Source organism: Culex pipiens, unplaced genomic scaffold (assembly GCF_016801865.2).
Source record: "Culex pipiens pallens isolate TS unplaced genomic scaffold, TS_CPP_V2 Cpp_Un0003, whole genome shotgun sequence".
In the NCBI taxonomy this organism is placed as follows: domain Eukaryota; kingdom Metazoa; phylum Arthropoda; class Insecta; order Diptera; family Culicidae; genus Culex; species Culex pipiens.
In genome coordinates, this window is record NW_026292820.1 from 604,468 (window position 1) to 627,345 (window position 22,878).

At 40.8% G+C, this 22,878-nt stretch overlaps 2 long non-coding RNA genes across 3 annotated transcripts in view; one reads left to right on the forward strand and one right to left on the reverse strand.

Annotated features, from left to right (window-relative positions):
- Positions 1-312: 312 nt before the first annotated feature.
- Positions 313-22,878, reverse strand: part of LOC128093702 (uncharacterized) — a 106,706-nt gene continuing 84,140 nt past the window's right edge. Inside the window, exon 5 of the long non-coding RNA XR_008212686.1 lies at positions 313-2,727. This is a non-coding gene — a long non-coding RNA (uncharacterized LOC128093702). The remainder of the gene's footprint in view (positions 2,728-22,878) is intronic.
- Positions 13,601-17,758, forward strand: LOC128093704 (uncharacterized). Of its 2 annotated transcripts, XR_008212690.1 has the most exons (5): positions 13,601-14,636; positions 14,694-15,195; positions 15,267-15,538; positions 15,596-17,490; positions 17,547-17,758. It is a non-coding gene; the product is annotated as an uncharacterized LOC128093704 (long non-coding RNA). The 2 variants fall into 2 exon arrangements; XR_008212689.1 differs by having other exon boundaries at positions 15,596-17,758.

Here is a 22,878-nt window from a genome sequence, read left to right on the forward strand (position 1 = left end):
AATTTTTTTCTACCTGTATTACGCAGTTGAAAACAGTAAATTGCCGCATCTCAAAACACCCCAACTTATTTTTTTGACCTCACCATCGTGTTCCCCGGAATTTTACATAAGAATCACTTATCGACAGAAATGAATATGTGTTGTTCCAGAGATATCGAATTTTAAAGTTTTGAGTATTTGAGATTATCTAAATCAGCTTCATTCGCCGCATCTGCTAGAAGCGCAAAGGCACGCTGTTCTGGGAGATGTTTTTTTTAAACATTTTTACGCAATTTTCGAATAGCGATCAATTTATTTTTGTTTGAGGAATATTTATTGGGTTATTTTTAATGCACCGTTTTTTACGTGTTGTTAACCGTTTTAGAGTACCCCGAGGCCATGACTAGGGCCTTTGTCATGGGCGGTATCAAAGTAGTGCCATGCAGCAAAAACCCCAAATCTGCTTTATGGTGTATAAGATTGGTCATATGAAACCGATTTTTATATTGTGAGCCAGCTTCATTTGATTAATGGATGATTTTGTTCAAGGTACATTCAAACTTGCTGTATGGTCAGTGGCAAGATGATCTTGACGAAGGTAATCGGCAGTCCGTCAAGTCCAGTAGCGTTAGAACTAATATCCCACACAGCATTCACCACTTCCCATTGCTGCACAGATCGGAAAGCAAAACTGTACGGATTATCAGGTCCTGTTCTCCTGCGCACGGGTTCACCAGAGATGTAGCTTGACAGGAAGGTTTGGTTTACAGCGTCCGGGTGAAAGTCACACGTGGGTGAAGTGCGCTCCTTCCCCACCCCTACACAGCAAAAAATCCGATGGTAAAATCGCATGCAAAAGCATGCACATCACCTTGGTAAAAATAAACACTTAAAATTACACACATGTATGTACAAAAAAAAAGTGTAATATTACACAAATCCCTATTTTGAAACCAGGGATAGGTATCGAATTGGTTATCATGTCAAAGTCGTCAATGTAAATAAAAGCAAGCAAAATAAAATGCTAAACAACAGTTTTATTAACACAACAATACAGTGCATTTCGAAGAAATCTATTCTCACCGACATTAATCCAACTGAATGAACATTTTTCTTCTTAAGAGGTCGTTAAAGTTTCACTTTTTCACTCGTCCTGGATACCGATTTTGATCGAGCAGTCTCCGACGGGGAGGCGCGAAGTCCTCATCCCGACGACGTTGCAGCTTGGCCGGAATCCCACCGGGAGCTCATCTTCGTTCGACACCAAGCGGCGCCGATGGACTGCTTCGGGGAGATGAGCGTGCGGCTTCCGGGGGAATTCCACATCCCGACGACGTTGCAGCTTGGCCGGAAGCCCACCGCGAGCTAACCTTCATTCACAGACAACAGACGTAGCGGCTAGAACAAAATAATTTGAAAATCGTGTGTAAAAACATGGCTGCCGCATCCTGCTAATCTACTAACGCCATCTGTTAGCCTATTGCCACTCTCTAAAGCAGCCATGATGGTTTTCTGAGAAGGTGTGTTTGAAAATGCATTACCCAGAAATATTTAAAAAATATATTATTTCAATCTTGCAAAAAAAAAAAAAATTAAATAGGTAAAGATTACGATTTAATGCTATAGTCAATCTACTTTAATTATTAATTAACACGATTTACGAGCACATGAAAGTTTTTTTCATTTAATCATTGATATTGAAAAATAGTCTAGTCTGATGCTTTTTTAAACACAGCAACCAAGGCCGCGCTTGAGGCTGTCAAATTCTTGCTGGTTGTGTTTATAAACAAAACCAACAGAGGGGAGCGAAAAGGAGGAGGAGACTCGGTGGAAATCGGGAGGATGGGCAAGCGTTTCTTGGAGGATAAAAGATCCGGAACCAGAAACGAAACAATCCGGAACTGTCGAAGAAGGAAAAATAGCGAGGTATGACACGATAAAGTCTGGAAGTCATCGGCGCCGTCAGCAAGAGCTACTATCACGGCCAACCCCGTAAACTTTTTGGCCCCAAACGACCGTATTCCGAAGATTATCTCCGGAACCAACAAACCAGCTACCACGATCACTTCAACCCTCACCTCCAAGACACCAACCTCTTCAACGCCCTCGAAACCCACCCCACTTTCAAGTTCCGCCACTTCCGGCGAACCCTCGTCGCCATACCAAAGGCCTAAATTTTGAATGTTCTCCCCGGCGCGTCAGATTCCCCCACCGGATTTCCAGTGCAAGCGATCCTCAAACACCCCCACCCCCTCCCATTCCCATCCTCTTCCATGAGTGGCACCAGGCGGGGGGAGTGTGGCAGCTTCCGTTGCGTTGATGATGACACCGGGCTAAAATCGGTTCAGGAACCAGGTTGGCCACTTTGGTTGCCTCACATTTGTCAAGCAGCTGCAAGCGCGAGAGATTTTGCTGAAATCGGCTGAAATCAACTTTTCATCCAGAACAAACGATTACAAACGTTGACAACCGACAAAATAGAAAATGACAGTAGGCGGAAAGCGATATTTTGACAGTGGGCAATGTGTCAGGGCAAAGCAACTACAGCGCCACAAACGGATTGCCACAACTAAAACAACTGTAGCAATGATTTACACAAGGGAAGAATCGAGCCCAAACGTCTGTTGTCTGTGCTTCATTCGACACCATGCGGCGCCGATGGACTGCTTTGGGAAGATGTCCAGCTTCTTCCGACTATTTCGCGCCTTGAAGTCAACATGGCCAACTTGTTTCGATAGTGGTGCAATTCTGAGAAATAAAATGCAAATAAATAAGAGAGAATGATTAGAGATTAATGTAGAAGATGGAGAAGAGGCAAGGAAAACGTCAATCTTCACTTTTTTGCTTGTGCACACACAGCAAAAAATAATGTAAAAATGGAAGGTTGAAAATAGAATGTTGAAAAAAAGAATGATGAATTTTACCTCTATAATTGTTGAATAACGAATTTTTTGTTTGTCAAACAGGTTTTACACAAAAAATGTGTAATATTACAAAATTTTTGATGAATATTCAACATTATTTTTGCTACTCGTACACTGAGCAAAACTTACACAGCTCAACGAAGTGTTCTACACATGATCTGGCCCTGCTGTACAGAGCACTCAAATATCAATCGCAAAACACTTGAAATTTCGGTGATTGGCCATGAAATAATGTCAATAGCCAAACACTTGAATTTTAAATGGTGTTGAAAACTAAATGTACGTACAAGCGAATTACAGGTTCTCGCTTGCTAGTCGTGCACGCTACCACTGCGCCGGCCGGCCAGTTGAAGACGGGATAGTTTTTTGTGCTATTGGTTCTTGCCTCGCTTCTAGCCTTCGATGTCGAGTCGCGCAAAAATCAATCAGTGAAACACATTAAATTCATGTGGATAATCACGTTGACTTTGAATAGTGCCTGTTTTGGGTAGATCTTAAGATCATTTTCAAGTGTTTTGCTCATCACTTTGAATAGTTCAAGACGGTGGGACAAATTCATAAGCAAAACAATTGAAAAGCTTGAGCCACCCGAATGAAAATAACATGTTAAAAAATACCAAAAAGTCAACCGCCCAAACACTTGCATTTGATAGTGGTTTGGATTGATGTTGAAACACAAACCAATTAGATCTACGATGTGACTTTATTCAATCATTCAAGTGTTTGGGCACTTGAATAAAAAGTGTGGCATATTTTCAGTGTACACAGCTCAACGAAGTGTTCTACACATGATCTGGCCCTGCTGTACAGAGCACTCAAATATCAATCGCAAAACACTTGAAATTTCGGTGATTGGCCATGAAATAATGTCAATAGCCAAACACTTGAATTTTAAATGGTGTTGAAAAATAAAAGTACGTACAAGCGAATTACAGGTTCTCGCTTGCTAGTCGTGCACGCTACCACTGCGCCGGCCGGCCAGTTGAAGACGGGATAGTTTTTTGTGCTATTGGTTCTTGCCTCGCTTCTAGCCTTCGATGTCGAGTCGCGCAAAAATCAATCAGTGAAACACATTAAATTCATGTGGATAATCACGTTGACTTTGAATAGTGCCTGTTTTGGGTAGATCTTAAGATCATTTTCAAGTGTTTTGCTCATCACTTTGAATAGTTCAAGACGGTGGGACAAATTCATGAGCAAAACAATTGAAAAGCTTGAGCCACCCGAATGAAAATAACATGTTAAAAAATACCAAAAAGTCAACCGCCCAAACACTTGCATTTGATAGTGGTTTGGATTGATGTTGAAACACAAACCAATTAGATCTACGATGTGACTTTATTCAATCATTCAAGTGTTTGGGCACTTGAATAAAAAGTGTGGCATATTTTCAGTGTGATATACTTGAGTAATATTCATCAAATTTAGGTACATTATTCAACCATCTTTTTACCCAGGGACTTTGACAACTGTCAAACGCAAAGTTTTGAAAAGTGGTTGGCAGAAGCCTGTCGGATCGTGATTCAATCGTCGCGTGTCCGGGAGTTTTGGTCGCTCGTGCGTCAAACAATCGTCGCCGATTCCGCGCCGCCGTCGTCGTTTATTTTGGTGAGTTTGTGTTGGTGCTTCTTCCGGATAGGTCTGGAGGAAGGTGCCAGTGTGTCCGGGTGTTTACGTCCAGGAATTGCCGCAGATTCCGTGCCGCCGTCGTCGTTTGTTTTGGTGAGTTTGTGTTGGTGCTTCTACCGGTTCGGAATTGTCGCGGATTCCGTGCCGCCGTCGTCGTTTGTTTTGGTGAGTTTGTGTTGGTGCTTCTTCCGGTTCGGTTTGAGAGAAGTTGCCAGTGTGTCCGAGTGTTTACGTCCAGGAATCGTAGCAGATTCCGCGAAGCCGTTGTCATTTATTTTGGTGAGTTTGTGTTGGTGCTTCTTCCGGATAGGTCTGGAGGAAGGTGCCAGTGTGTCCGGGTGTTTACGTCCAGGAATCGTCGCAGATTCCGTGCCGCCGTCGTCGTTTGTTTTGGTGAGTTTTTGTTAGTGCTTCTTCCGGACTGGTTTGGAAGAAGAGTCCGGGTGTTTTGGCCACTTGCGCATCCAAGAATTCTTAAAAAGTGGTGCTTTTTCGGGTAAGTTTGGAGGAAGTTGCCTATCGAGTTTTGAAGTTTGAACAGTTCACGAAGAATCTGATGTACGATCCATTTATTTCAGGATTCAATCGTCGTAGTCGGGATGACTTGTTTATCGTACTTATTCATCCAAAATAAACAACAAACGTTAAATTTGAAGTAAATTACCTCATGTTCATTTTGTAAGTAAAAACAGGACTAATAAATTCCTAAAATATTGTTTTTAATTATTTTTCTGAGTGTTATCAAATTGGCTTGGTGAGAAGCATTCTTTGATGGCCCCTCTCGCGTAATTCGCGTCACTTTTTCGTTACTGGATTGACACCGCAACAGTTAAGAGTTCTAATGACAATTTTAAATATCATTAAACATAATTATCAACTCATCTTTACAGCTTCTCAGGACAAACGACTCTTGGAAAATGCCAAAGCCAACGTGAAAAAAGCAGCCGCCATAACTGTGCAAAATTTGTTTTTCGGATCTAATAACCATTAGTCGACGTCTATTTCCACTTTTAGATAAGTTTTGTTTTCTTAAGAATATGACACTTTGTAAAAAAATCGTTTTTTTTGCAGGTGGATATTTCATGTGGGATAATATCTCAAGGATTTCAACTGGTGAAACTTCGTCTGGGAAGGTAGCTACTGCTTGCAGCATTTTTTTGGGTAAGTACACAGCAAAAAATCCGATGGTAAAATTGCATGCACATCACCATTATGGAAAAAAGTAATTTAACATTACACTTTGCATGTACAATTTTTGGAAACACATAAAAGGTGCTACCGATGGGATTCAAACCCAACATTAACAGTATGGACTGGCGCCTTAGCCCGATCGCAATCAGACAGATGAAGAATTAAAAGGATAAAGGAATCTATGAGCTTGACATATCGGTCAAGTAGATTTCCCATAATGATGAGCTACATATGTCAGGGTGTAATATTACATAAAATTTCATAAAATAATGCAAAATATATTTTACAACCAGGCTTTTTACACGCAGTCAGATTAATACTTTTTTTTCCTGTTTAAATTGCATGGTATCTTGTTTTCATTATTTCATTGAATTATCCTCCTTTTTGTACTGACGATGAATAACGTCTTACTCGAAGGTGCTGGGGTACCATTTCGCAGAAAACAGTGCTTCAAATTTCAATCGCTAATATTTCGGTCCAGACGAATCTAAAATGCACGTATTATGCATTATTTTCAAAATTTGTCACAATTTTCTATCAAACTTCCTACAATCGCACAAATTTATGTCCAACATTGTTCCCTTCTCTCTGCTTTAACTGTTAAAACAATTCAGTTGGAATGCGTACAATTTTAAAGCCAAGTTGGCTTTAAGCAATCAAATAATTGTGCTTTTACGTTTTGTATATTACAAAAGAAATGGCTCAATCCTAAGTCTCTGGCTTAAATAATTTTCCAATTTCTGCTTCTCCAAATTTGTCGACTGCAAATCGTTAAAAAGGTTTGATTCCGCCTACGAAGGCTCTGAATTAGCAGCTCTGCTGAAATTATTTTTAATCTTGTGCAATGTTTAAAAACAAATAATAAATTGAATAATTATGGATTTTTTTTGAAAAGGTCCTATAAACCAAATTTTCATTTTTTGCTTTTTGGGTTTTTGGGACACAAGGCGGTTCTAAAAACACCCAAAAAGAAAAAAATGCAAATTTTGTTTATAGGACCTTTTCAAAAAAAAAAAATCTAGAATTATTGAATTCCAACGATATAAATTAAGGTAAAACGGGAAAGCAGCGCCATATTGATACCACGACTAGCATTTTGGAAGCTCCTTTAAAGAAAACACCGTAACTTAAACATGTTCTGTCTGTTGCAGACGCTAAATAGGTCGATAGCGAGCAACCTGTCGAGTTCAGACATTTATTTAAGTTGAACAAAAGTTGTCCAAGAACTGGCGTTCCGTCTAACCTTAAAGTAATATTTGCTAAAAAACCAACCCGGGTCCTTAGAGCGATCAAGCAGTTGGCCGCTAACTGATTGCCACCCACAAAGTGCCCTGAAAGTCATGAAAAAAATATTCGCTTGAATTAAATGTTTTATTTACGTTCTCTGAAATTGATGACAGCTCAATATTTTTTCTTTCCACTTTCTCAGCCACAAATTACACATTTTTTAATGCAATAATACACATTCTTTCGTAAAATTCAACATTTTTGCGGTAAATTTCATCATTTTTTTAGGTAAATTTCATCATTTTCTGATGAAAATTCATCATTTTCTAAGGTAAAATTTATCATTTTTTTTGCCACAATATCTGTCACCATTTCCTGATGAATATTACCATCATTTTTTTTTTTCTGTGCATACATGATTTGTTACGTTCCGAAGCCCGTTCGTGTTGTGTCCAGAAGATTTGAACCGGGAATGATGCACGGTCTGGAGGTTGGAAGAACTTACTCCGTCTCGCGGTTGAAACTCTAAATCTAATCTAATCTAATCAGACCCTAGCGCAGCCAATCTTTCGAAGGGATCCTGGAGAGTGCCTTACACAGAAAAAAAAAGTTAAATTTTGGAATGTTGAAAATTTGGTAGGTTGAATATTACCTCTTTATTTGTGTAATATTACATAAAAAATGTGTAAAAATGTGAACCTGATGAATATTCATCAAAAACTGATGAAAATTCATCATTTTCTGGGGTAAAATTTATCATTTATTTTGCCACAAAATCTGTCACCATTTCCTGATGAATATTACCATCATTTTTTTTCTGTGTAGGTTAGATGACGCCTAGCACTCTTCTTGTCATTTATTAACATTTGTAGTGCGCCATTGCATCGGAATGCATTGAAACATCACAAGTTTTAAAGCGGCCAGGCCTACTGCGTAAAGCCGTATCGCAGAGATGACTCGTAATTGGGTTGAGTTTGAGCACTGAGTGTTCGAACAACAACCCAATTCTGAATCGACAGGGAAGGAAGAAGCGTGGGGACACACCACCATACGCTCCGAGATTTGGTTGTATTCGTTGGGAGCACCATGCTAAGAAGGTTTGGTACTCCGGGACCCTCTGGGATGGGACATTGTATTTCCACGAATGCCCTGGACACTATTTGCCGTGGTTATAGCGCCACAACTAGCTCACTCAAAAAGGTTTGGTACTCCGAGACTCTCTCTGGGATGGGACATTGTATTTCCACGAATGCCCTGGACACTGTTTGCCGTGGTTATAGCGCCACAACTCGCTCTCTGTAACAGTATTCCTAATTCCAGTCCTCGCTCACCAAGCCGTGATGGCCTAGTGGTTAGCATTTTTGCTTACCAATCCAAACGACGGAGGATCGAACCACGCCTCGAGCGACTTTAGTTTTTCGTTCATATTCATCATTTCATCATCATTTCTGTGTTCTTAACTTTCTCGTTGGGAGCAGATGGGAATCGAACCCAGAACCATTCGCTTACAAAGCGAACATCGTAACTAGTCAGCCACGGCCGCTCCCCTCGTCTCGCGGTTGAAACTCTAAGAAAAAAAAAAACAAAGAAAAAGGTCGTTTTGAAGTTTGCGCGAGGTGTTTTTGGTTTTGTTGATCAATTTACCTTTGGCGTCCGTCTGCAGGTGTTTAGCTGTCACGTACCGAGTTCGCCGGTTTCAGGAGGACGCTCCGAAGCCCGTTCGTGTTGTGTCCGAAAGATTTGAACCGGGTATGATGCACGGCCTGGAGGTTGGGAGAATTCACTCCTGCGGTTGTTTAGTTGTCAGTTCTAAGCAAGGCTTCGCGAGGGTTTTGGTGTTGGTGATCATATTTACCTTTGGAAGAGTCGATGAATGGCTTCCGCGAGTTGACAATCTGGGCATTTCCACCGGCAACGACCGTCAGCGGCTGTCTGCGGGTGTTTAGATGTCACGTACCGAGCCGGTTCAGATCGACGCTCCGAAGACCAGTCGTGTTTTGTCCGACAGATTAGAACCGGGTATGAGGCACACTCCTGCGGGTGTTTAGCTCTCACCGCTCTCACTCACCATTTCGGGCAACTCGAAATACGATCGCGATGCACCTGACAGAAGGGAACTGATGGCACTGGGTTTTATGAGATCTGTCTAAGTCGGCTAAATGAATTCGTCGATAATTTTACACGAAAATTGACTGTAAAAGTTATGTACAAGGTTGCGTTGAATATTGTATCGAATGTACAGCAAATATTACACGTTTAAGTAGTAATGGGTGTTAGATTTTATTTTAATTGGGGATCAAATAAGCATGTACTATTACACAAAATAAAGTACATGCAGGTGTATTACATACAGGCACTTTACTACTTTTTTTGCTGTGTATGCTTTTGAGGCGATTCCATAGGATTTTCGACGGTGTACGGTTGTCCAGGTGTCGATTTAGGAATTGCGCCTTTGCAGCCGCTACTATCGCGTTTGTATGGTTCCTCAGCGTGTTGTAACGGCGGCGTGCTTCGTCCTTGTAGGCTCTCGACGCTCTCCTCCAGTCGCCATAAGCTAAGTCACGCTCCAACATCGATGTCCGAACCTCATTTGTAAACCAAGCGTTTGATACTTTACTGCCTCTCTTTGTCCGGAGCGGTATACACGCATCGTGCGTCTGCTTCACCTGTTTGTTGAAGAAGTTGACCAGTAGATCCGGTTCGTTGCTTGCAAAGAAGTCACTCCATGGGATGGCAAGAATCGCGTTCTCGACAGTTGCTGCATCAAAATTGACGTAGTCCCGGTACGTAGTAATCATCGGTGCCGGGTTATCATCGAAATCGAGGGACCCGAAGATGAGATCGTGTTGCGACATTGCAGGAAAGCCAACTTGGTTGAAGCACAAAACTTTCTCAGCACAGCTCGTTATGAAGAGGTCCAATTGTGAGCAGCCTCGGTTGGTTCCACATCAACCGAAAACAGAGCGTGGGTTTGCAGGACTTCGGTGAAACGTTCCCGTAGGGTGCTTGGTACCGCCGAATCCGTGTTAAGGTCGGCAATTAAAAGAACGTTTTCATACCGAGTACCAAATTCCGACAGCTTCGCAGCCAGAAACTCCGAGCAATCGTTCCTGGGAGGATTGTAGACCACCACAAGCAGAATCTTCTCACCATCAACACGCAACTCAATCGCAACGCACTCTGTTTTGTCCGCCGATTCCGCTGTCAATTCGGTGCGGAAAACTTCGGTACGACCGATGTGGTGCTTACAGTAGACCATTATGCCTCCCCCACGTTGAAACTTCCTGTCGTTACGGATGAGAGAAAATCCGGGAATGGCTAATCTTCGGTCACTGGTTTTCGAGGAAAGCCACGACTCAGTAAAAAAAGCCACCGAAATCTCTGAGCTGTGCAGGAGATCTTTCAGTTCGTCGAGTTTCGCAAACTTTCTGGCACACAAACTTTGGGCGTTCCCGTGGCAAACGTTGAGCTTGCCAGAATGGAGGACAGCGTTCATCACTGCCCCGGGGATGTTCAGTGAAGTACGGTTCGGTCTTGGCATTGCGAACAGAACGGAAAGCAGTCTACAGAGGAGTAGCACTACAACACGGAGAATCAGCATTACACTTTTTGCAGTTCGATTTTACACCGCCGACTAGTTTCAACCCTCGAACTGAAAAAGTTGTAAAATGCGAACAGCAAAAAGTGTAAAAGTTACACCTTTACCAGTTCAGGGGTCCGAACTGAAATAGGTGTAACTTTTGGACTTAGAATAATTTTGAAATTTTCGCCCGCTGTCAAATTTGGAGCTGTTGGCAAGAGGTAAGTTCTTCGAAGAAATCGCGTTTTTGGTCGCGGATTGCGAAGCATCATTGTTGGAAGGTACAGTTCCGCTTCCCCAAGACCGGGAAAAGTGTCCACCGGCCCGCAATTCTTCGTTATCCAGTTTGGGGGAAGCGGAATTTTGCGTTTCCCAATCTGGACCGACAGATTTTTAAGAGTCTTTGCCGGAAGGTATAATTCTGCATCCCCTAATCCCGAGAACCAAGAATTCAATCGAATTCGGGCACCAAAGTGTCCACCGGCCACGAATTCTTTGTAATCCGGTTTGGGGGAAAGGGTATCTTGCGTTTTTTGATCTTGGCCGGCAGATTTCTAAGAATCTTTGCCGGAAGGTATAATTCTGTTTCCTCCAAACCCAAGAACCAAGAATTTAACCGAATCTGGCCACCAAAGTGTCCACCGGTCACGAATTCTTCGTAATCCGGTTTGGGGGAAAGAGACCCTTGCTTTTCGCGATCTTGGCCGGCAGATTTCTAAGAGTCCTTGCCGGAAGGTACAATTCCGCTTTCCCCCAATCGGGAAGCCAAGAATTTAACCGGAATCGGTTAAAGTTTGGGGGAAAGGGAATCTTGCGTTTCCCGATGTTGGCCGGCAGATTTTAAAGAGTCCTTACCGGAAGGTATGATTCCGCTTCCCCCAAACCCGAGAACCAAGAATATAACTGAATCCGGCCACCAAAGTGTCCACCGGCCATGAATTCTTCGTAATACGGTTTGGGGGAAAGGGAATCTTGAGTTTCGCGATCTTGGCCGAGATATTTTTAAGAATCTTTGCCGGAAGGTACAATTCTGCTTTCCCCAAACCTGGGAACCAAGAATTTAACCGGAACCGGTTAGAAAAGTATCCACCGGTTACGAATTCATTCATGAATTTCTCCTTATCCAGTTAGGGGAAGCGGAATCTTGCGTTTCCCGATCTTGGACGGCAGTTTTCTAAGAATCCTTGCCGCAAGTTACAATTCCGCTTCCCCCAAACCGGTGAACCAAGAATTCAACGGAATCCTGCCACCAAAGTGTCCACCGACCACGAATTCTTCGTAATCCGGTTTGGTGGAAAGGGACACTTGCGTTTCGCGATCTTGGCTGGCAGATTTTTAAGTATCTTTGCCGGAAGGTACAATTCCGCTTTCCCCAAACCGGGGAACTACGAATTTAACCGGAACCGGTTACAAAAGTATCCACCGGTTACGAATTCTTCATTATCCGGTTTGGGGAAAGCGAAATTGTACCTTCCGGAAAGGGTTCTTAAAAATCTGTCGGCCAAGATTGGGAAACGCGAGCTTCCACTTCCCCTAAACCGGATTACGTAGAATTCGTGGCTGGTGGACACTTTAGTGACCGGTTCCGGTTAATTTCGGTTCTTCGATTTGCGGGAAAGTGGATAAGGCAAGCGCAAGATTCCGCTTCCCCCAAACCAGATAACCAAGTCTTTTCAGACATGGTCGGATTCGGTTGAATTATTGGTCCTCCGGTTGGGGGGAATTGGAATTCTTATTTCTGTCAGGAGTAATCAGGAGATCGATTTTTTACATATCACTAAAATATTCTTTTTCTTATTTTATCAGACGACCCGGTCCAGATCTATTGATGTCAATAGTACAGGTGAACTTAGCCCGTTCGCAATTCAACCCAGACGCTTGCTGCTGGTGTAACCCAAGGAGACGGAAACGGTGTTCTTACGGCAGATGGTTTGCGAGAAGCAGGCGACCGAGCAGTGTTTGAACCGGAATTAAAAACCGGCGAGTAAGACGAAGAGAACATTGAGAACAAAAAACAAGGAGCCCGAAGACGAGGATCACGAGCAGCTACCAGAAACCTAGAACCAGAGAGAGGAGAGCAGTTCTCTAGGATTTCGGTCATTCGATTTTTTTTGTATTTTTTAATCCGACTGAAACTTTTTTGGTGCCTTCGGTATGCCCAAAGAAGCCATTTTGCATCATTAGTTTGTCCATATAATTTTCCATACAAATTTGGCAGCTGTCCATACAAAAATGATGTATGAAAATTCAAAAATCTGTATCTTTTGAAGAAATATTTTGATCGATTTGGTGTCTTCGGCAAAGTTGTAGGTATGGATACGGACTACACTGGAAAAAAATAATACACGGTAAAAAAAAATTGGTGATTTTTTTATTTAACTTTTTAACACTAAAACTTGATTTGCAAAAAAACACTATTTTTAATTTTTTTTATTTTTTGATATGTTTTAGAGGACATAAAATGCCAACTTTTCAGAAATTTCCAGGTTGTGCAAAAAATCATTGACCGAGTTATGAATTTTTTAATCAATACTGATTTTTTCAAAAAATCGAAATTTTGGTCGCAAAAATTTTTCAACTTCATTTTTTGATGTAAAATTGAATTTGCAATCAAAAAGTACTTCAGTGAAATTTTGATAAAGTGCACCGTTTTCATGTTAAATCCATTTTTATGTATCTTTTTTCAAAATAGTCGCAGTTTTTCATTTTTTAAAATTAGTGCACATGTTTGTCCACTTTAGAAAAAAATATTTTTGAAAAGCTGAGAAAATTCTCTATATTTTGCTTCTTCGGACTTTGTTGATACGACCTTTAGTTGCTGAGATATTGCCATGCAAAGGTTTAAAAACAGGAAAATTGATGTTTTCTAAGTCTCACCCAAACAGCCCACCATTTTTCAATGTCGATATCTCAGCAACTAATGGTCCGATTTTCAATAATAAAATATGAAACATTTGTGAAATTTTCCGATCTTTTCGAAAACAATATTTTCAAAATTTTCAAATCAAGACTAACATTTCAAAAAGGCCAAACATTGAATATTACGCCCTTTTAAAATGTTAGTCTTGATTTGAAAATTTCGAAAATATTTTTTTTGAAAAGATCGGAAAATTTCACAAATGTTTCATATTTAAACATTGAATATCGGACCATTAGTTGCTGAGATATCGACATTAAAAAATGGTGGGCTGTTTGGGTGAGACTTAGAAAACATCAATTTTCCTGTTTTTAAACCTTTGCATTGCAATATCTCAGCAACTAAAGGTCGTATCAACAAAGTCCGAAGAAGCAAAATATAGAGAATTTTCTCAGCTTTTCAAAAATATTTTTTTCAAAAGTGGACAAACATGTGCACTAATTTTAAAAAATGAAAAACTGCGACTATTTCGAAAAAAGTTACATAAAAATGGCTATAACTTGAAAACGGTGCACTTTATCAAAATTTCACTGAAGTACTTTTTGATTGCAAATTCAATTTTATATCGAAAAATGAAGTTGAAAAATTTTTGCGACCAAAATTTCGATTTTTTGAAAAAATCAGTATTGATTAAAAAATTCATAACTCGGTCAATGATTTTTTGCACAACCTGGAAATTTCTGAAAAGTTGGCATTTTATGTCCTCTAAAACATATCAAAAAATAAAAAAAATTAAAAATAGTGTTTTTTTGCAAATCAAGTTTTAGTGTTAAAAAGTTAAATAAAAAAATCACCAAATTTTTTTTACCCTGTATTATTTTTTTACAGTGTAGTCCGTATCCATACCTACAACTTTGCCGAAGACACCAAATCGATCAAAAAATTCCTTCAAAAGATACAGATTTTTGAATTTTCATACATCATTTTTGTATGGACAGCTGCCAAATTTGTATGGAAAATTATATGGACAAACTAATGATGCAAAATGGCTTCTTTGGGCATACCGAAGGCACCAAAAAAGTTTCAGTCGGATTAAAAAATACAAATATTAAAATTGAAGAAAAAAGACCGATTTCGTAGAGAATTGCTCAGGAGACAAACGCGAAGGTGACGAATACGACGAAGATACATTCCGGAAGTTGCTCCAAAAGCAGCAGCTGATCTGGGAGTCTGGTAGCTCGGAAGCTTGGTAAGTACCCATCAAACATTTTCAACCATCAACCACTTATCTTCATTTTATTCGTAGCGGAACCTTCCCGGAATCGTCTACCATGTACTGACCGAATAATCAACAAGTGATGTTCAACGGAAGTGCCAACTCCTGCAAAGATGGATGCCCTGGCACAGGAGGTGGCCTTGAGTCTGGTAAGCACTCTGGTGGAATTCATCCACCGAAGGTCCAGGAACAGGTTCCGGTAACGGTGGTTGTCGCGGTCACTACAGCTCAACCAATATCGACAAGAAGCCTCTCTCTTCTTCATGAAGGGTGCTGACGTGCTGTCGCAATCACTTGCGCGCACCCGCAACCCTCCCCACTCAACCTAGTTGACTCATGGACGATCCGCGCAACTCCGGTTCCGGAGAATGATGCTTCCAAACGCGCCGCCACTCTAACATCCCCGGATCGAACGTGCCCGCAAGTAACAGGATGCCCAACTCCAATGAAACGAAGTCAACGAACAGTGCGCAGCAGCAAAAGCAACAGATCACGAACGCAATGAAATACTTTTTAATTCGTACGCTAGCAGGTGAGTTCGTATTTATCCTCTTAGGTCTTTATCAAATATTTAGCGGATCAATTATTTATATTTCCTTGCAGAATTAGGACACAAAAAACGATGCTGGAGCAGACGTCGGAGTAGCCGAGCTTCGATGCAGCTAGCCGTGGACAGGATTTCAGCAGGGCAAACCTTGGAGCAAACCGAACGTCGCCCAGTCGCTTGTGGAGATCAACAGTGCCAGTGCCGACGAATTCTGTGACTGTTCGCAACCATTACGTGAAGCGTTCCGAAGCGAACCGAACCGGATGTTGGTTGTCCTGCTGATGGCGCTCCTTACCTTGTTTCATAAGCCTCCAGTTGTATCAGCTAGGTATGTTCCCATCTAGCTAATTTGGAAATCAATCTTTCAAATTAATTTTATTCACAGCGCAGCAGCCACTCCCTAAGACGCTTTCGGCCATGCTTCAGTTCACGCTGACATTCCAGGTCGAGTGCCCCCCAACGTATTATTTGGTTTTGTTCCTCGATCTGGTCGGACAATCCGCAGGCCCCAAACGGGAAAAAAATGTTCGGCTGAACGATTCCTGCGTAACCTCCGTGACCTAAAGCACAACAATGTACAAACTTGACTATTCTGCCGATCCGACGGCACCGCGGCGTGAACCTGGCGAGCTGCTGGACATGAAGTGAAGACCGACATTCGCGACGTTCCGGAGATGGTTCCACCGTTTGTATCTACGACGCCAACTGGACCATAAGGCAGTCCGCTGCCGAAGAGCGTGTACAGCGAGCAGCAGGTTGAACAGACTTTCCGGTGGGGGATATTGGCTCGAATTGATTTGAATTTAATTTATTGTGAATATATAATTTGGAGATTAATAACCCTGTTTTTCAATCTAATAGTTCAATCGAAATTTAATTTTTCTTAATAAGAATCCCAAATAAAATCTGAAAACGCCCAAATATAGGCAATAGGCAATTTTCACCCGGTGAAACATTTCAATTTCGATTTTACACGAAATCCAGTTCGACCCCTGTTACACGAAAGTATGTAATCGTACCTGAACTGAATTTCGTGTAATCGAACTCGATTTCGTGTAATGCCGATCCTCCGTGAACTACGACAATTTTTACAACGTTCTGGATGTTTTTAGATTACAAATTTCACACAAGTTACAAAACTACAAACTTATTAAAAACAAATTGTGTTAAGTGGACGAAAAAAGAACGAAAAATGAGTACTTAACTAATAGTTCGACTATAGTCGGTGAAGGTGTTCCTCGGAACGAACAGCAACAGCAGCTTCACCAGCAGCACGCTTAACGTAGACGGTCCCAAGCTTCGTGTACACCGTCCTTCACAGCAAAAAAAAAATCCGATGGTAAAATCGCATGCAAAAGCATGCACATCACCTTCGTCAAAATAAACACTTAACCTTCTCACGCCCATGGTTACTCCAGAGCACCACTATTTTTTGTCTTTATCATTAAATTCCTCTGCAACCATACATTTTTTTCAAACTGGTTCAACCTGCATTAGTTTATATAGAATGTTAACTTATCCCCATGAAAATTTCATCCACTTTGGTCTATCCAGTTACGAGTAATGAAGAAAAACGTAAAAAATCTCGCTTTTGCTCTGGGCGGGAAGGGGTTAATATTACACACTGCATGTACCCAGCTTTATACTTCCCCTTTCCAGCTCTTCCGCAAACATCCGTCCTCTAGGGCACGAGAGGGAAAACGCGGCTTTTTTAATCCCGCCGGGAGTTGAAGGTTCCGTCCTCCTCCTCCTCTTCCACAAACACGCGAGCCACACTTCCTCTAATTAAGATGCTCCGGGTTCCGTTCTCCTTGGCACTTAAAAAGTGGTTTCCTTAAACAAAAATAAAAGCTGCATAACTAAATCCAGCGATGCCCCGGCGGAACCTCTGTCCCATCCTGGGAGAACTGTGCCACGCGTCGGATTTTGAAGAGCCGAACCTGTTCTGCAAGGGGAGCGTCCAGTTCGGGTCCAGCACCCCTGTTTGAAAAATGTCGCACGTCGTACAAGCTGTCGCGCGGTTTTGATTTTACCGTTTCGATATCGATTGGTCGAAAGGACGACAAACGGACGACAAACGGACGACAAACACTCGACATGCCCGACATTGTTTTTTCCATCGATTTTCCTTCAATTTGACGTCACGATTTTCGTCGACGCAGTTTGACAGTTCTCTTCAGTTGGTCTTGTTTGGACTTGATCAAATCAGAGAAACTTTGAACCGAATCGAACCAATTTACGTTGTTGAAAAGTTTCGTGTGGATTTTGGCCGGTTGATTGGTAAGTAGCGTTGCTTTTTTGCGATCGACTTTATCACAGCAATATTTATATTCCAGATTTCCTGATTTCGGCCTTCGTGGTGGAGGTGGAGGAGAACAGGTCACATCGTTGCCCCGGCGGGCCATGCCGGAAGACGGGAAGGGGAGCACCCAGTATGTGATCGAGGAAGCGGATTGGTGTTTATTGGGAGGTGGCAATGCGTGGTTTTTATACGGTGAGTTGTGTTTTTGAAACGATAGAGGGGGTGTGCATCCCATTAGGACGACGGAAAATAAATGAGGACGATGAAAGTGTGCGGGGGAGAAGGGGGTGGGAGGGGGGACTGGAGAATTAAAAACCTGAAACCATCACAAATTCTAAACAATAATATTCTATTTTTTCAATTCTGAATCTTTTCAATTCCACAATTAAAATTTTCTAAGATTCTAATAAATATATAATAATACAATTAAAAGGTATGGTTTCGTTCAAAAATATGATAAAAATTCAAAATATATAAAAAATATAAAATTATTTCTATTCCATTCAATTCTGTTTATTTCTTTGGTTATCTTGGTTATCTTTTAACACTACACTCAAACCCCGATGGTTTGACACCAACTGTTGTCAAACGAACGAGGTCACTTTTTAGTTTGACACCCCTTTTATACGAAGTTCACACACACTGTTTTGATAGTGTGCGTGAGCCCCATGTTAAAAGTGACACTTGGAACCGGCTTCATAGTGTTGGGCAAGATGCGGAGTCGTGTGATAGATTGGGAGCCGATCGACGACCGGATGTGTAGGTTGAGGATTAAAGGCCGTTTCTTCAACTATCACATCTTCAACGTATATTGCCCACACGAGGAATCATCCGATGCCGAGAAGGAAGCGTTCTAGGCGAAGCTGGAGCAGAAGTTCGACAGCTGCCCGCAGAGGGACGTCAAGATCGTCATCGGAGATATGAACGCCCGCATAGGAAGGGAGGAGATGTACAAGCCGGTGATTGGGCCGAACAGCCTGCACACCGTCACGAACGGCAACGGCCAGCGGTGCATCAACTTCGCAGCCTCCCGCGGTATGGTGGTACGGAGCACATTCTTCCCCCGGAAAGACATCCACAAAGTCACCTGGACATCGCCTAACCAACGAACAAAAACACAAATCGACCACGTCCTCATCGACGGCCGATTCTTCTCGGACATACGGAACATCCGCACGTACCGCGGTGCGGACATCCAATCGGACCACTACCTGGTGGGTGCAAGCATGCACTCAAAACTGTCGACGACTTACCATCGACGACGGAGCCGGCTCCCACCGCCGTTCAACACCGAGCGGCTGCAGGACACGGCTGTGGCTCAGCACTACGTGCAGCAGCTGGAAGCGAGCCTGCCAACGGAGGAGGAACTCGGCGCTGCCTCCCTCAACGATGGATGGAGCAGAATTTGCTCGGCCATCGGCAGTGCCGCTGAAGCCGCGCTAGGTAGTACGGTCCGAGTTGGAAAGCAGCGCTGGTTCGACGAGGATTGCCAGCGGCTACTTGACGAGAAGAAAGCAGCTTATGCGGTGAAGCTGAGAGCTGCAACTGATGAGAACGTGGCCAGGTACAAACAAGCGCTGAAACAGCAGAGAACGGTCTTCAAGCTCAAGAAGCGCCAGCTGGAAGATCGCGATCGCGCCGAAATGGAGCAGCTGTTCCGGCAGAACGAGACGCGAAAGTTCTACGAGAAGGTTAACCGGTCCCGCAAAGGCTATGCGCCGCAAGCCAACACTTGTCGGGACGCCGAGGGAAACCTTCTTATGGACAAAGGCGAGGTGTTGAACAGGTGGCAGCAGTTCTTCAACGAGCACCTCAACGGCGATGTAGCGCATGGAGACGGCTTTGAAGCCCAACTTGGATCGCCCGCTGCTGACCAACAGTTCCCGGCACCTGATCTGGAGACGGTGAAGAAGGAGATCAGGCAGCTGAAGAACAACAGGGCCGCCGGTAAAGATCGGTTACCCGGTGAGCTCTTCAAATATGGAGGAGAGCAGTTGGCGAGGGCGATCCACTTGGTGATTTCTAAGATCTGGAGGGAGGAGAAACTACCAGAAGAATGGATGGATGGTGTCGTGTGTCCCATCTACAAAAAGGGCGATAAGCTGGACTGCGGCAACTACCGCGGTATCACACTTATCAACGCGGCCTATAAAATCCTCTCCCAGATCCTCTGCCGTCTGCTGACACCGTACGCACGGAGGTTCGTGGGCCCCTATCAAGCGGGGTTTACTGGCGCTCGGGCCACCACGGACCAAATTTTCTCGCTCCGGCAGATCCTCGAGAAATGCCGTGAGTACAACGTGCCCACACATCACATCTTCATCGATTTCAAGGCAGCTTACAGATACAGTCGACCGCGAACAGCTATGGCAGATCATGCACGAGAACGGATTTCCGGACAAACTGACTCGGCTGATCAAGGCTACCTTGGATCGTGTGATGTGTCACGTGCGAGTGGTAGGGGAGCTAGCGGACCCCTTCCAATCGCACCAAGGGTTACGACAAGGTGACGGCTTATCCAATGCGCTGTTTAACATCGGACTTGAGGGAGTTGTGCGAAGAGCGGGTATAGACCACGGATACGTCACGACTGTCATCCACATACAAAGCGAGTGAAGTCAAAATCGAACCAAGATCGAACCAAGTTTTTGCAGCGAGGTTTTTGAAAATGTTGTATGCACATGAATTGTAAAAAATAAAAACTTTTTTTTTATCATCAAGTTTTTTTTTTCTAGCGATTTACATTTAATTTCAGATTTGAACTTTTATTAATATTCAAATAACTTGTAGCAATTGTAGTTTTTTTTTAAAGATTTACGTTTAATCTCAGATTTGAACTTTAATATTTATGGAACTTAAAGCACACGTATGTTTGACTATGTCATTGTCACTGTTGACATTTATTCAGTTTGCTTTCTTTTTTCTATAAATGCGGTTTTGTTGGTGTAATTACTAGCAAATCACATTTTAGAACAGGATGCAATGAATAATCATCGAAATATGTTGTTCCAACTCGTTGTTGAATTATGTTTAAATGTTAATTAACTGAGTATTCTACAAGTGTAATTAAATTTAAACCAACAGTCAGGAAGAATCTTACAAAGCTAATTTTGTTTCAAGGACACTGAATATATTCAATTTTTGGTTTAATGTTACGTGTTGTTCTAGTACAACTTTGTTTATCGGTCTTATAAATAATAAATGAGGAAATCTGCACATAATACTTGCCATTGACTTTAATATATAAACAAAAGATATTTAAAACTTAAAATTAATTAATTTTTAGATAAAAATTAATTAATTTGTTTCATACTACCTTTTCAAAAACCCCACGTAAACAACATTGACAGCGCCGCTGGCGGTGACTTCGGGAAAGTGCATGCCTGTCAGATCCCTGGTATAGACACGAGAGGCACGATTTGCAACAGGACAGTCCAACTTCTTGCTTATGCGGACGACATTGACATTATAGCGAGAGACCTAGAGACGGTGAAAAGGGTTTACACCGCCTTAAAGACGCAAGCAAGACGAATTGGATTGGCCATGAATACGACGAAAACAAAGTACATGAAAGGGAGGGGCTCAAAGGACGTTGGCCCCCCAAGACTCACCCCTTTAGCTGTGGATGGCGAAGTGCTGGAGGAGGTGAGCGAATTCGTGTACTTGGGATCGCTGGTAACGACCGACAACGACACCAGCTTAGAGATCCGGACTCGTATCCACTTTGCGAATCGCGCCTACTTTGGATTACGGAAAACCTTGACATCTGATCGAGTGCAACGCGCCACGAAGCTGACCCTGTACAAGACACTGATTAGACCGGTTGCCCTCTATGGCCACGAGACCTGGACGCTGCGGCAAGAGGACGAACGAGCCCTTGGAGTTTTCGAACGGAAGGTGCTGCGAACGATCTACGGTGGAGTACGTACAGCTCAAAACGAGTGGCGAAGGCGCATGAACCACGAACTGCACGCGCTGCTGGGGAAACGACAATCGTCACCCTGGCGAGAATCGGAAGGCTCAGGTGGGCCGGCCATGTCGCGAGGATGGACGAAGACCATCCTGTCAGGATGCTCTTTGACCGCGCGCGACCGGATGGCGGCACAGGCCGAAAAGCAGGAGCACAGCGTGCACGATGGGGTAATCAGATCGAGGCGGACCTAAGAAAGATCTGCAACCTAGGAGACTGGCGAGCTGCAGCCCAGAACCGAGCAACATGGAACAACCTTCTTGATACAGCACGGGCACCGCGTATGGTGTTCTAAGCTGATTGGTATGGTATGTATGTTGTCACTTTTTAGTTTGACTTTGAAAACATGAAAATAAAATTATAAAATTATAAAATTATAAAATTATAAAATTATAAAATTATAAAATTATAAAATTATAAAATTATAAAATTATAAAATTATAAAATTATAAAATTATAAAATTATAAAATTATAAAATTATAAAATTATAAAATTATAAAATTATAAAATTATAAAATTATAAAATTATAAAATTATAAAATTATAAAATTATAAAATTATAAAATTATAAAATTATAAAATTATAAAATTATAAAATTATAAAATTATAAAATTATAAAATTATAAAATTATAAAATTATAAAATTATAAAATTATAAAATTATAAAATTATAAAATTATAAAATTATAAAATTATAAAATTATAAAATTATAAAATTATAAAATTATAAAATTATAAAATTATTAAATTATAAAATTATAAAATTATAAAATTATAAAATTATAAAATTATAAAATTATAAAATTATAAAATTATAAAATTATAAAATTATAAAATTATAAAATTATAAAATTATAAAATTATAAAATTATAAAATTTTAAAATTATAAAATTATAAAATTATAAAATTATAAAATTATAAAATTATAAAATTATAAAATTATAAAATTATAAAATTATAAAATTATAAAATTATAAAATTATAAAATTATAAAATTATAAAATTATAAAATTATAAAATTATAAAATTATAAAATTATAAAATTATAAAATTATAAAATTATAAAATTATAAAATTATAAAATTATAAAATTATAAAATTATAAAATTATAAAATTATAAAATTATAAAATTATAAAATTATAAAATTATAAAATTATAAAATTATAAAATTATAAAATTATAAAATTATAAAATTATAAAATTATAAAATTATAAAATTATAAAATTATAAAATTATAAAATTATAAAATTATAAAATTATAAAATTATAAAATTATAAAATTATAAAATTATAAAATTATAAAATTATAAAATTATAAAATTATAAAATTATAAAATTATAAAATTATAAAATTATAAAATTATAAAATTATAAAATTATAAAATTATAA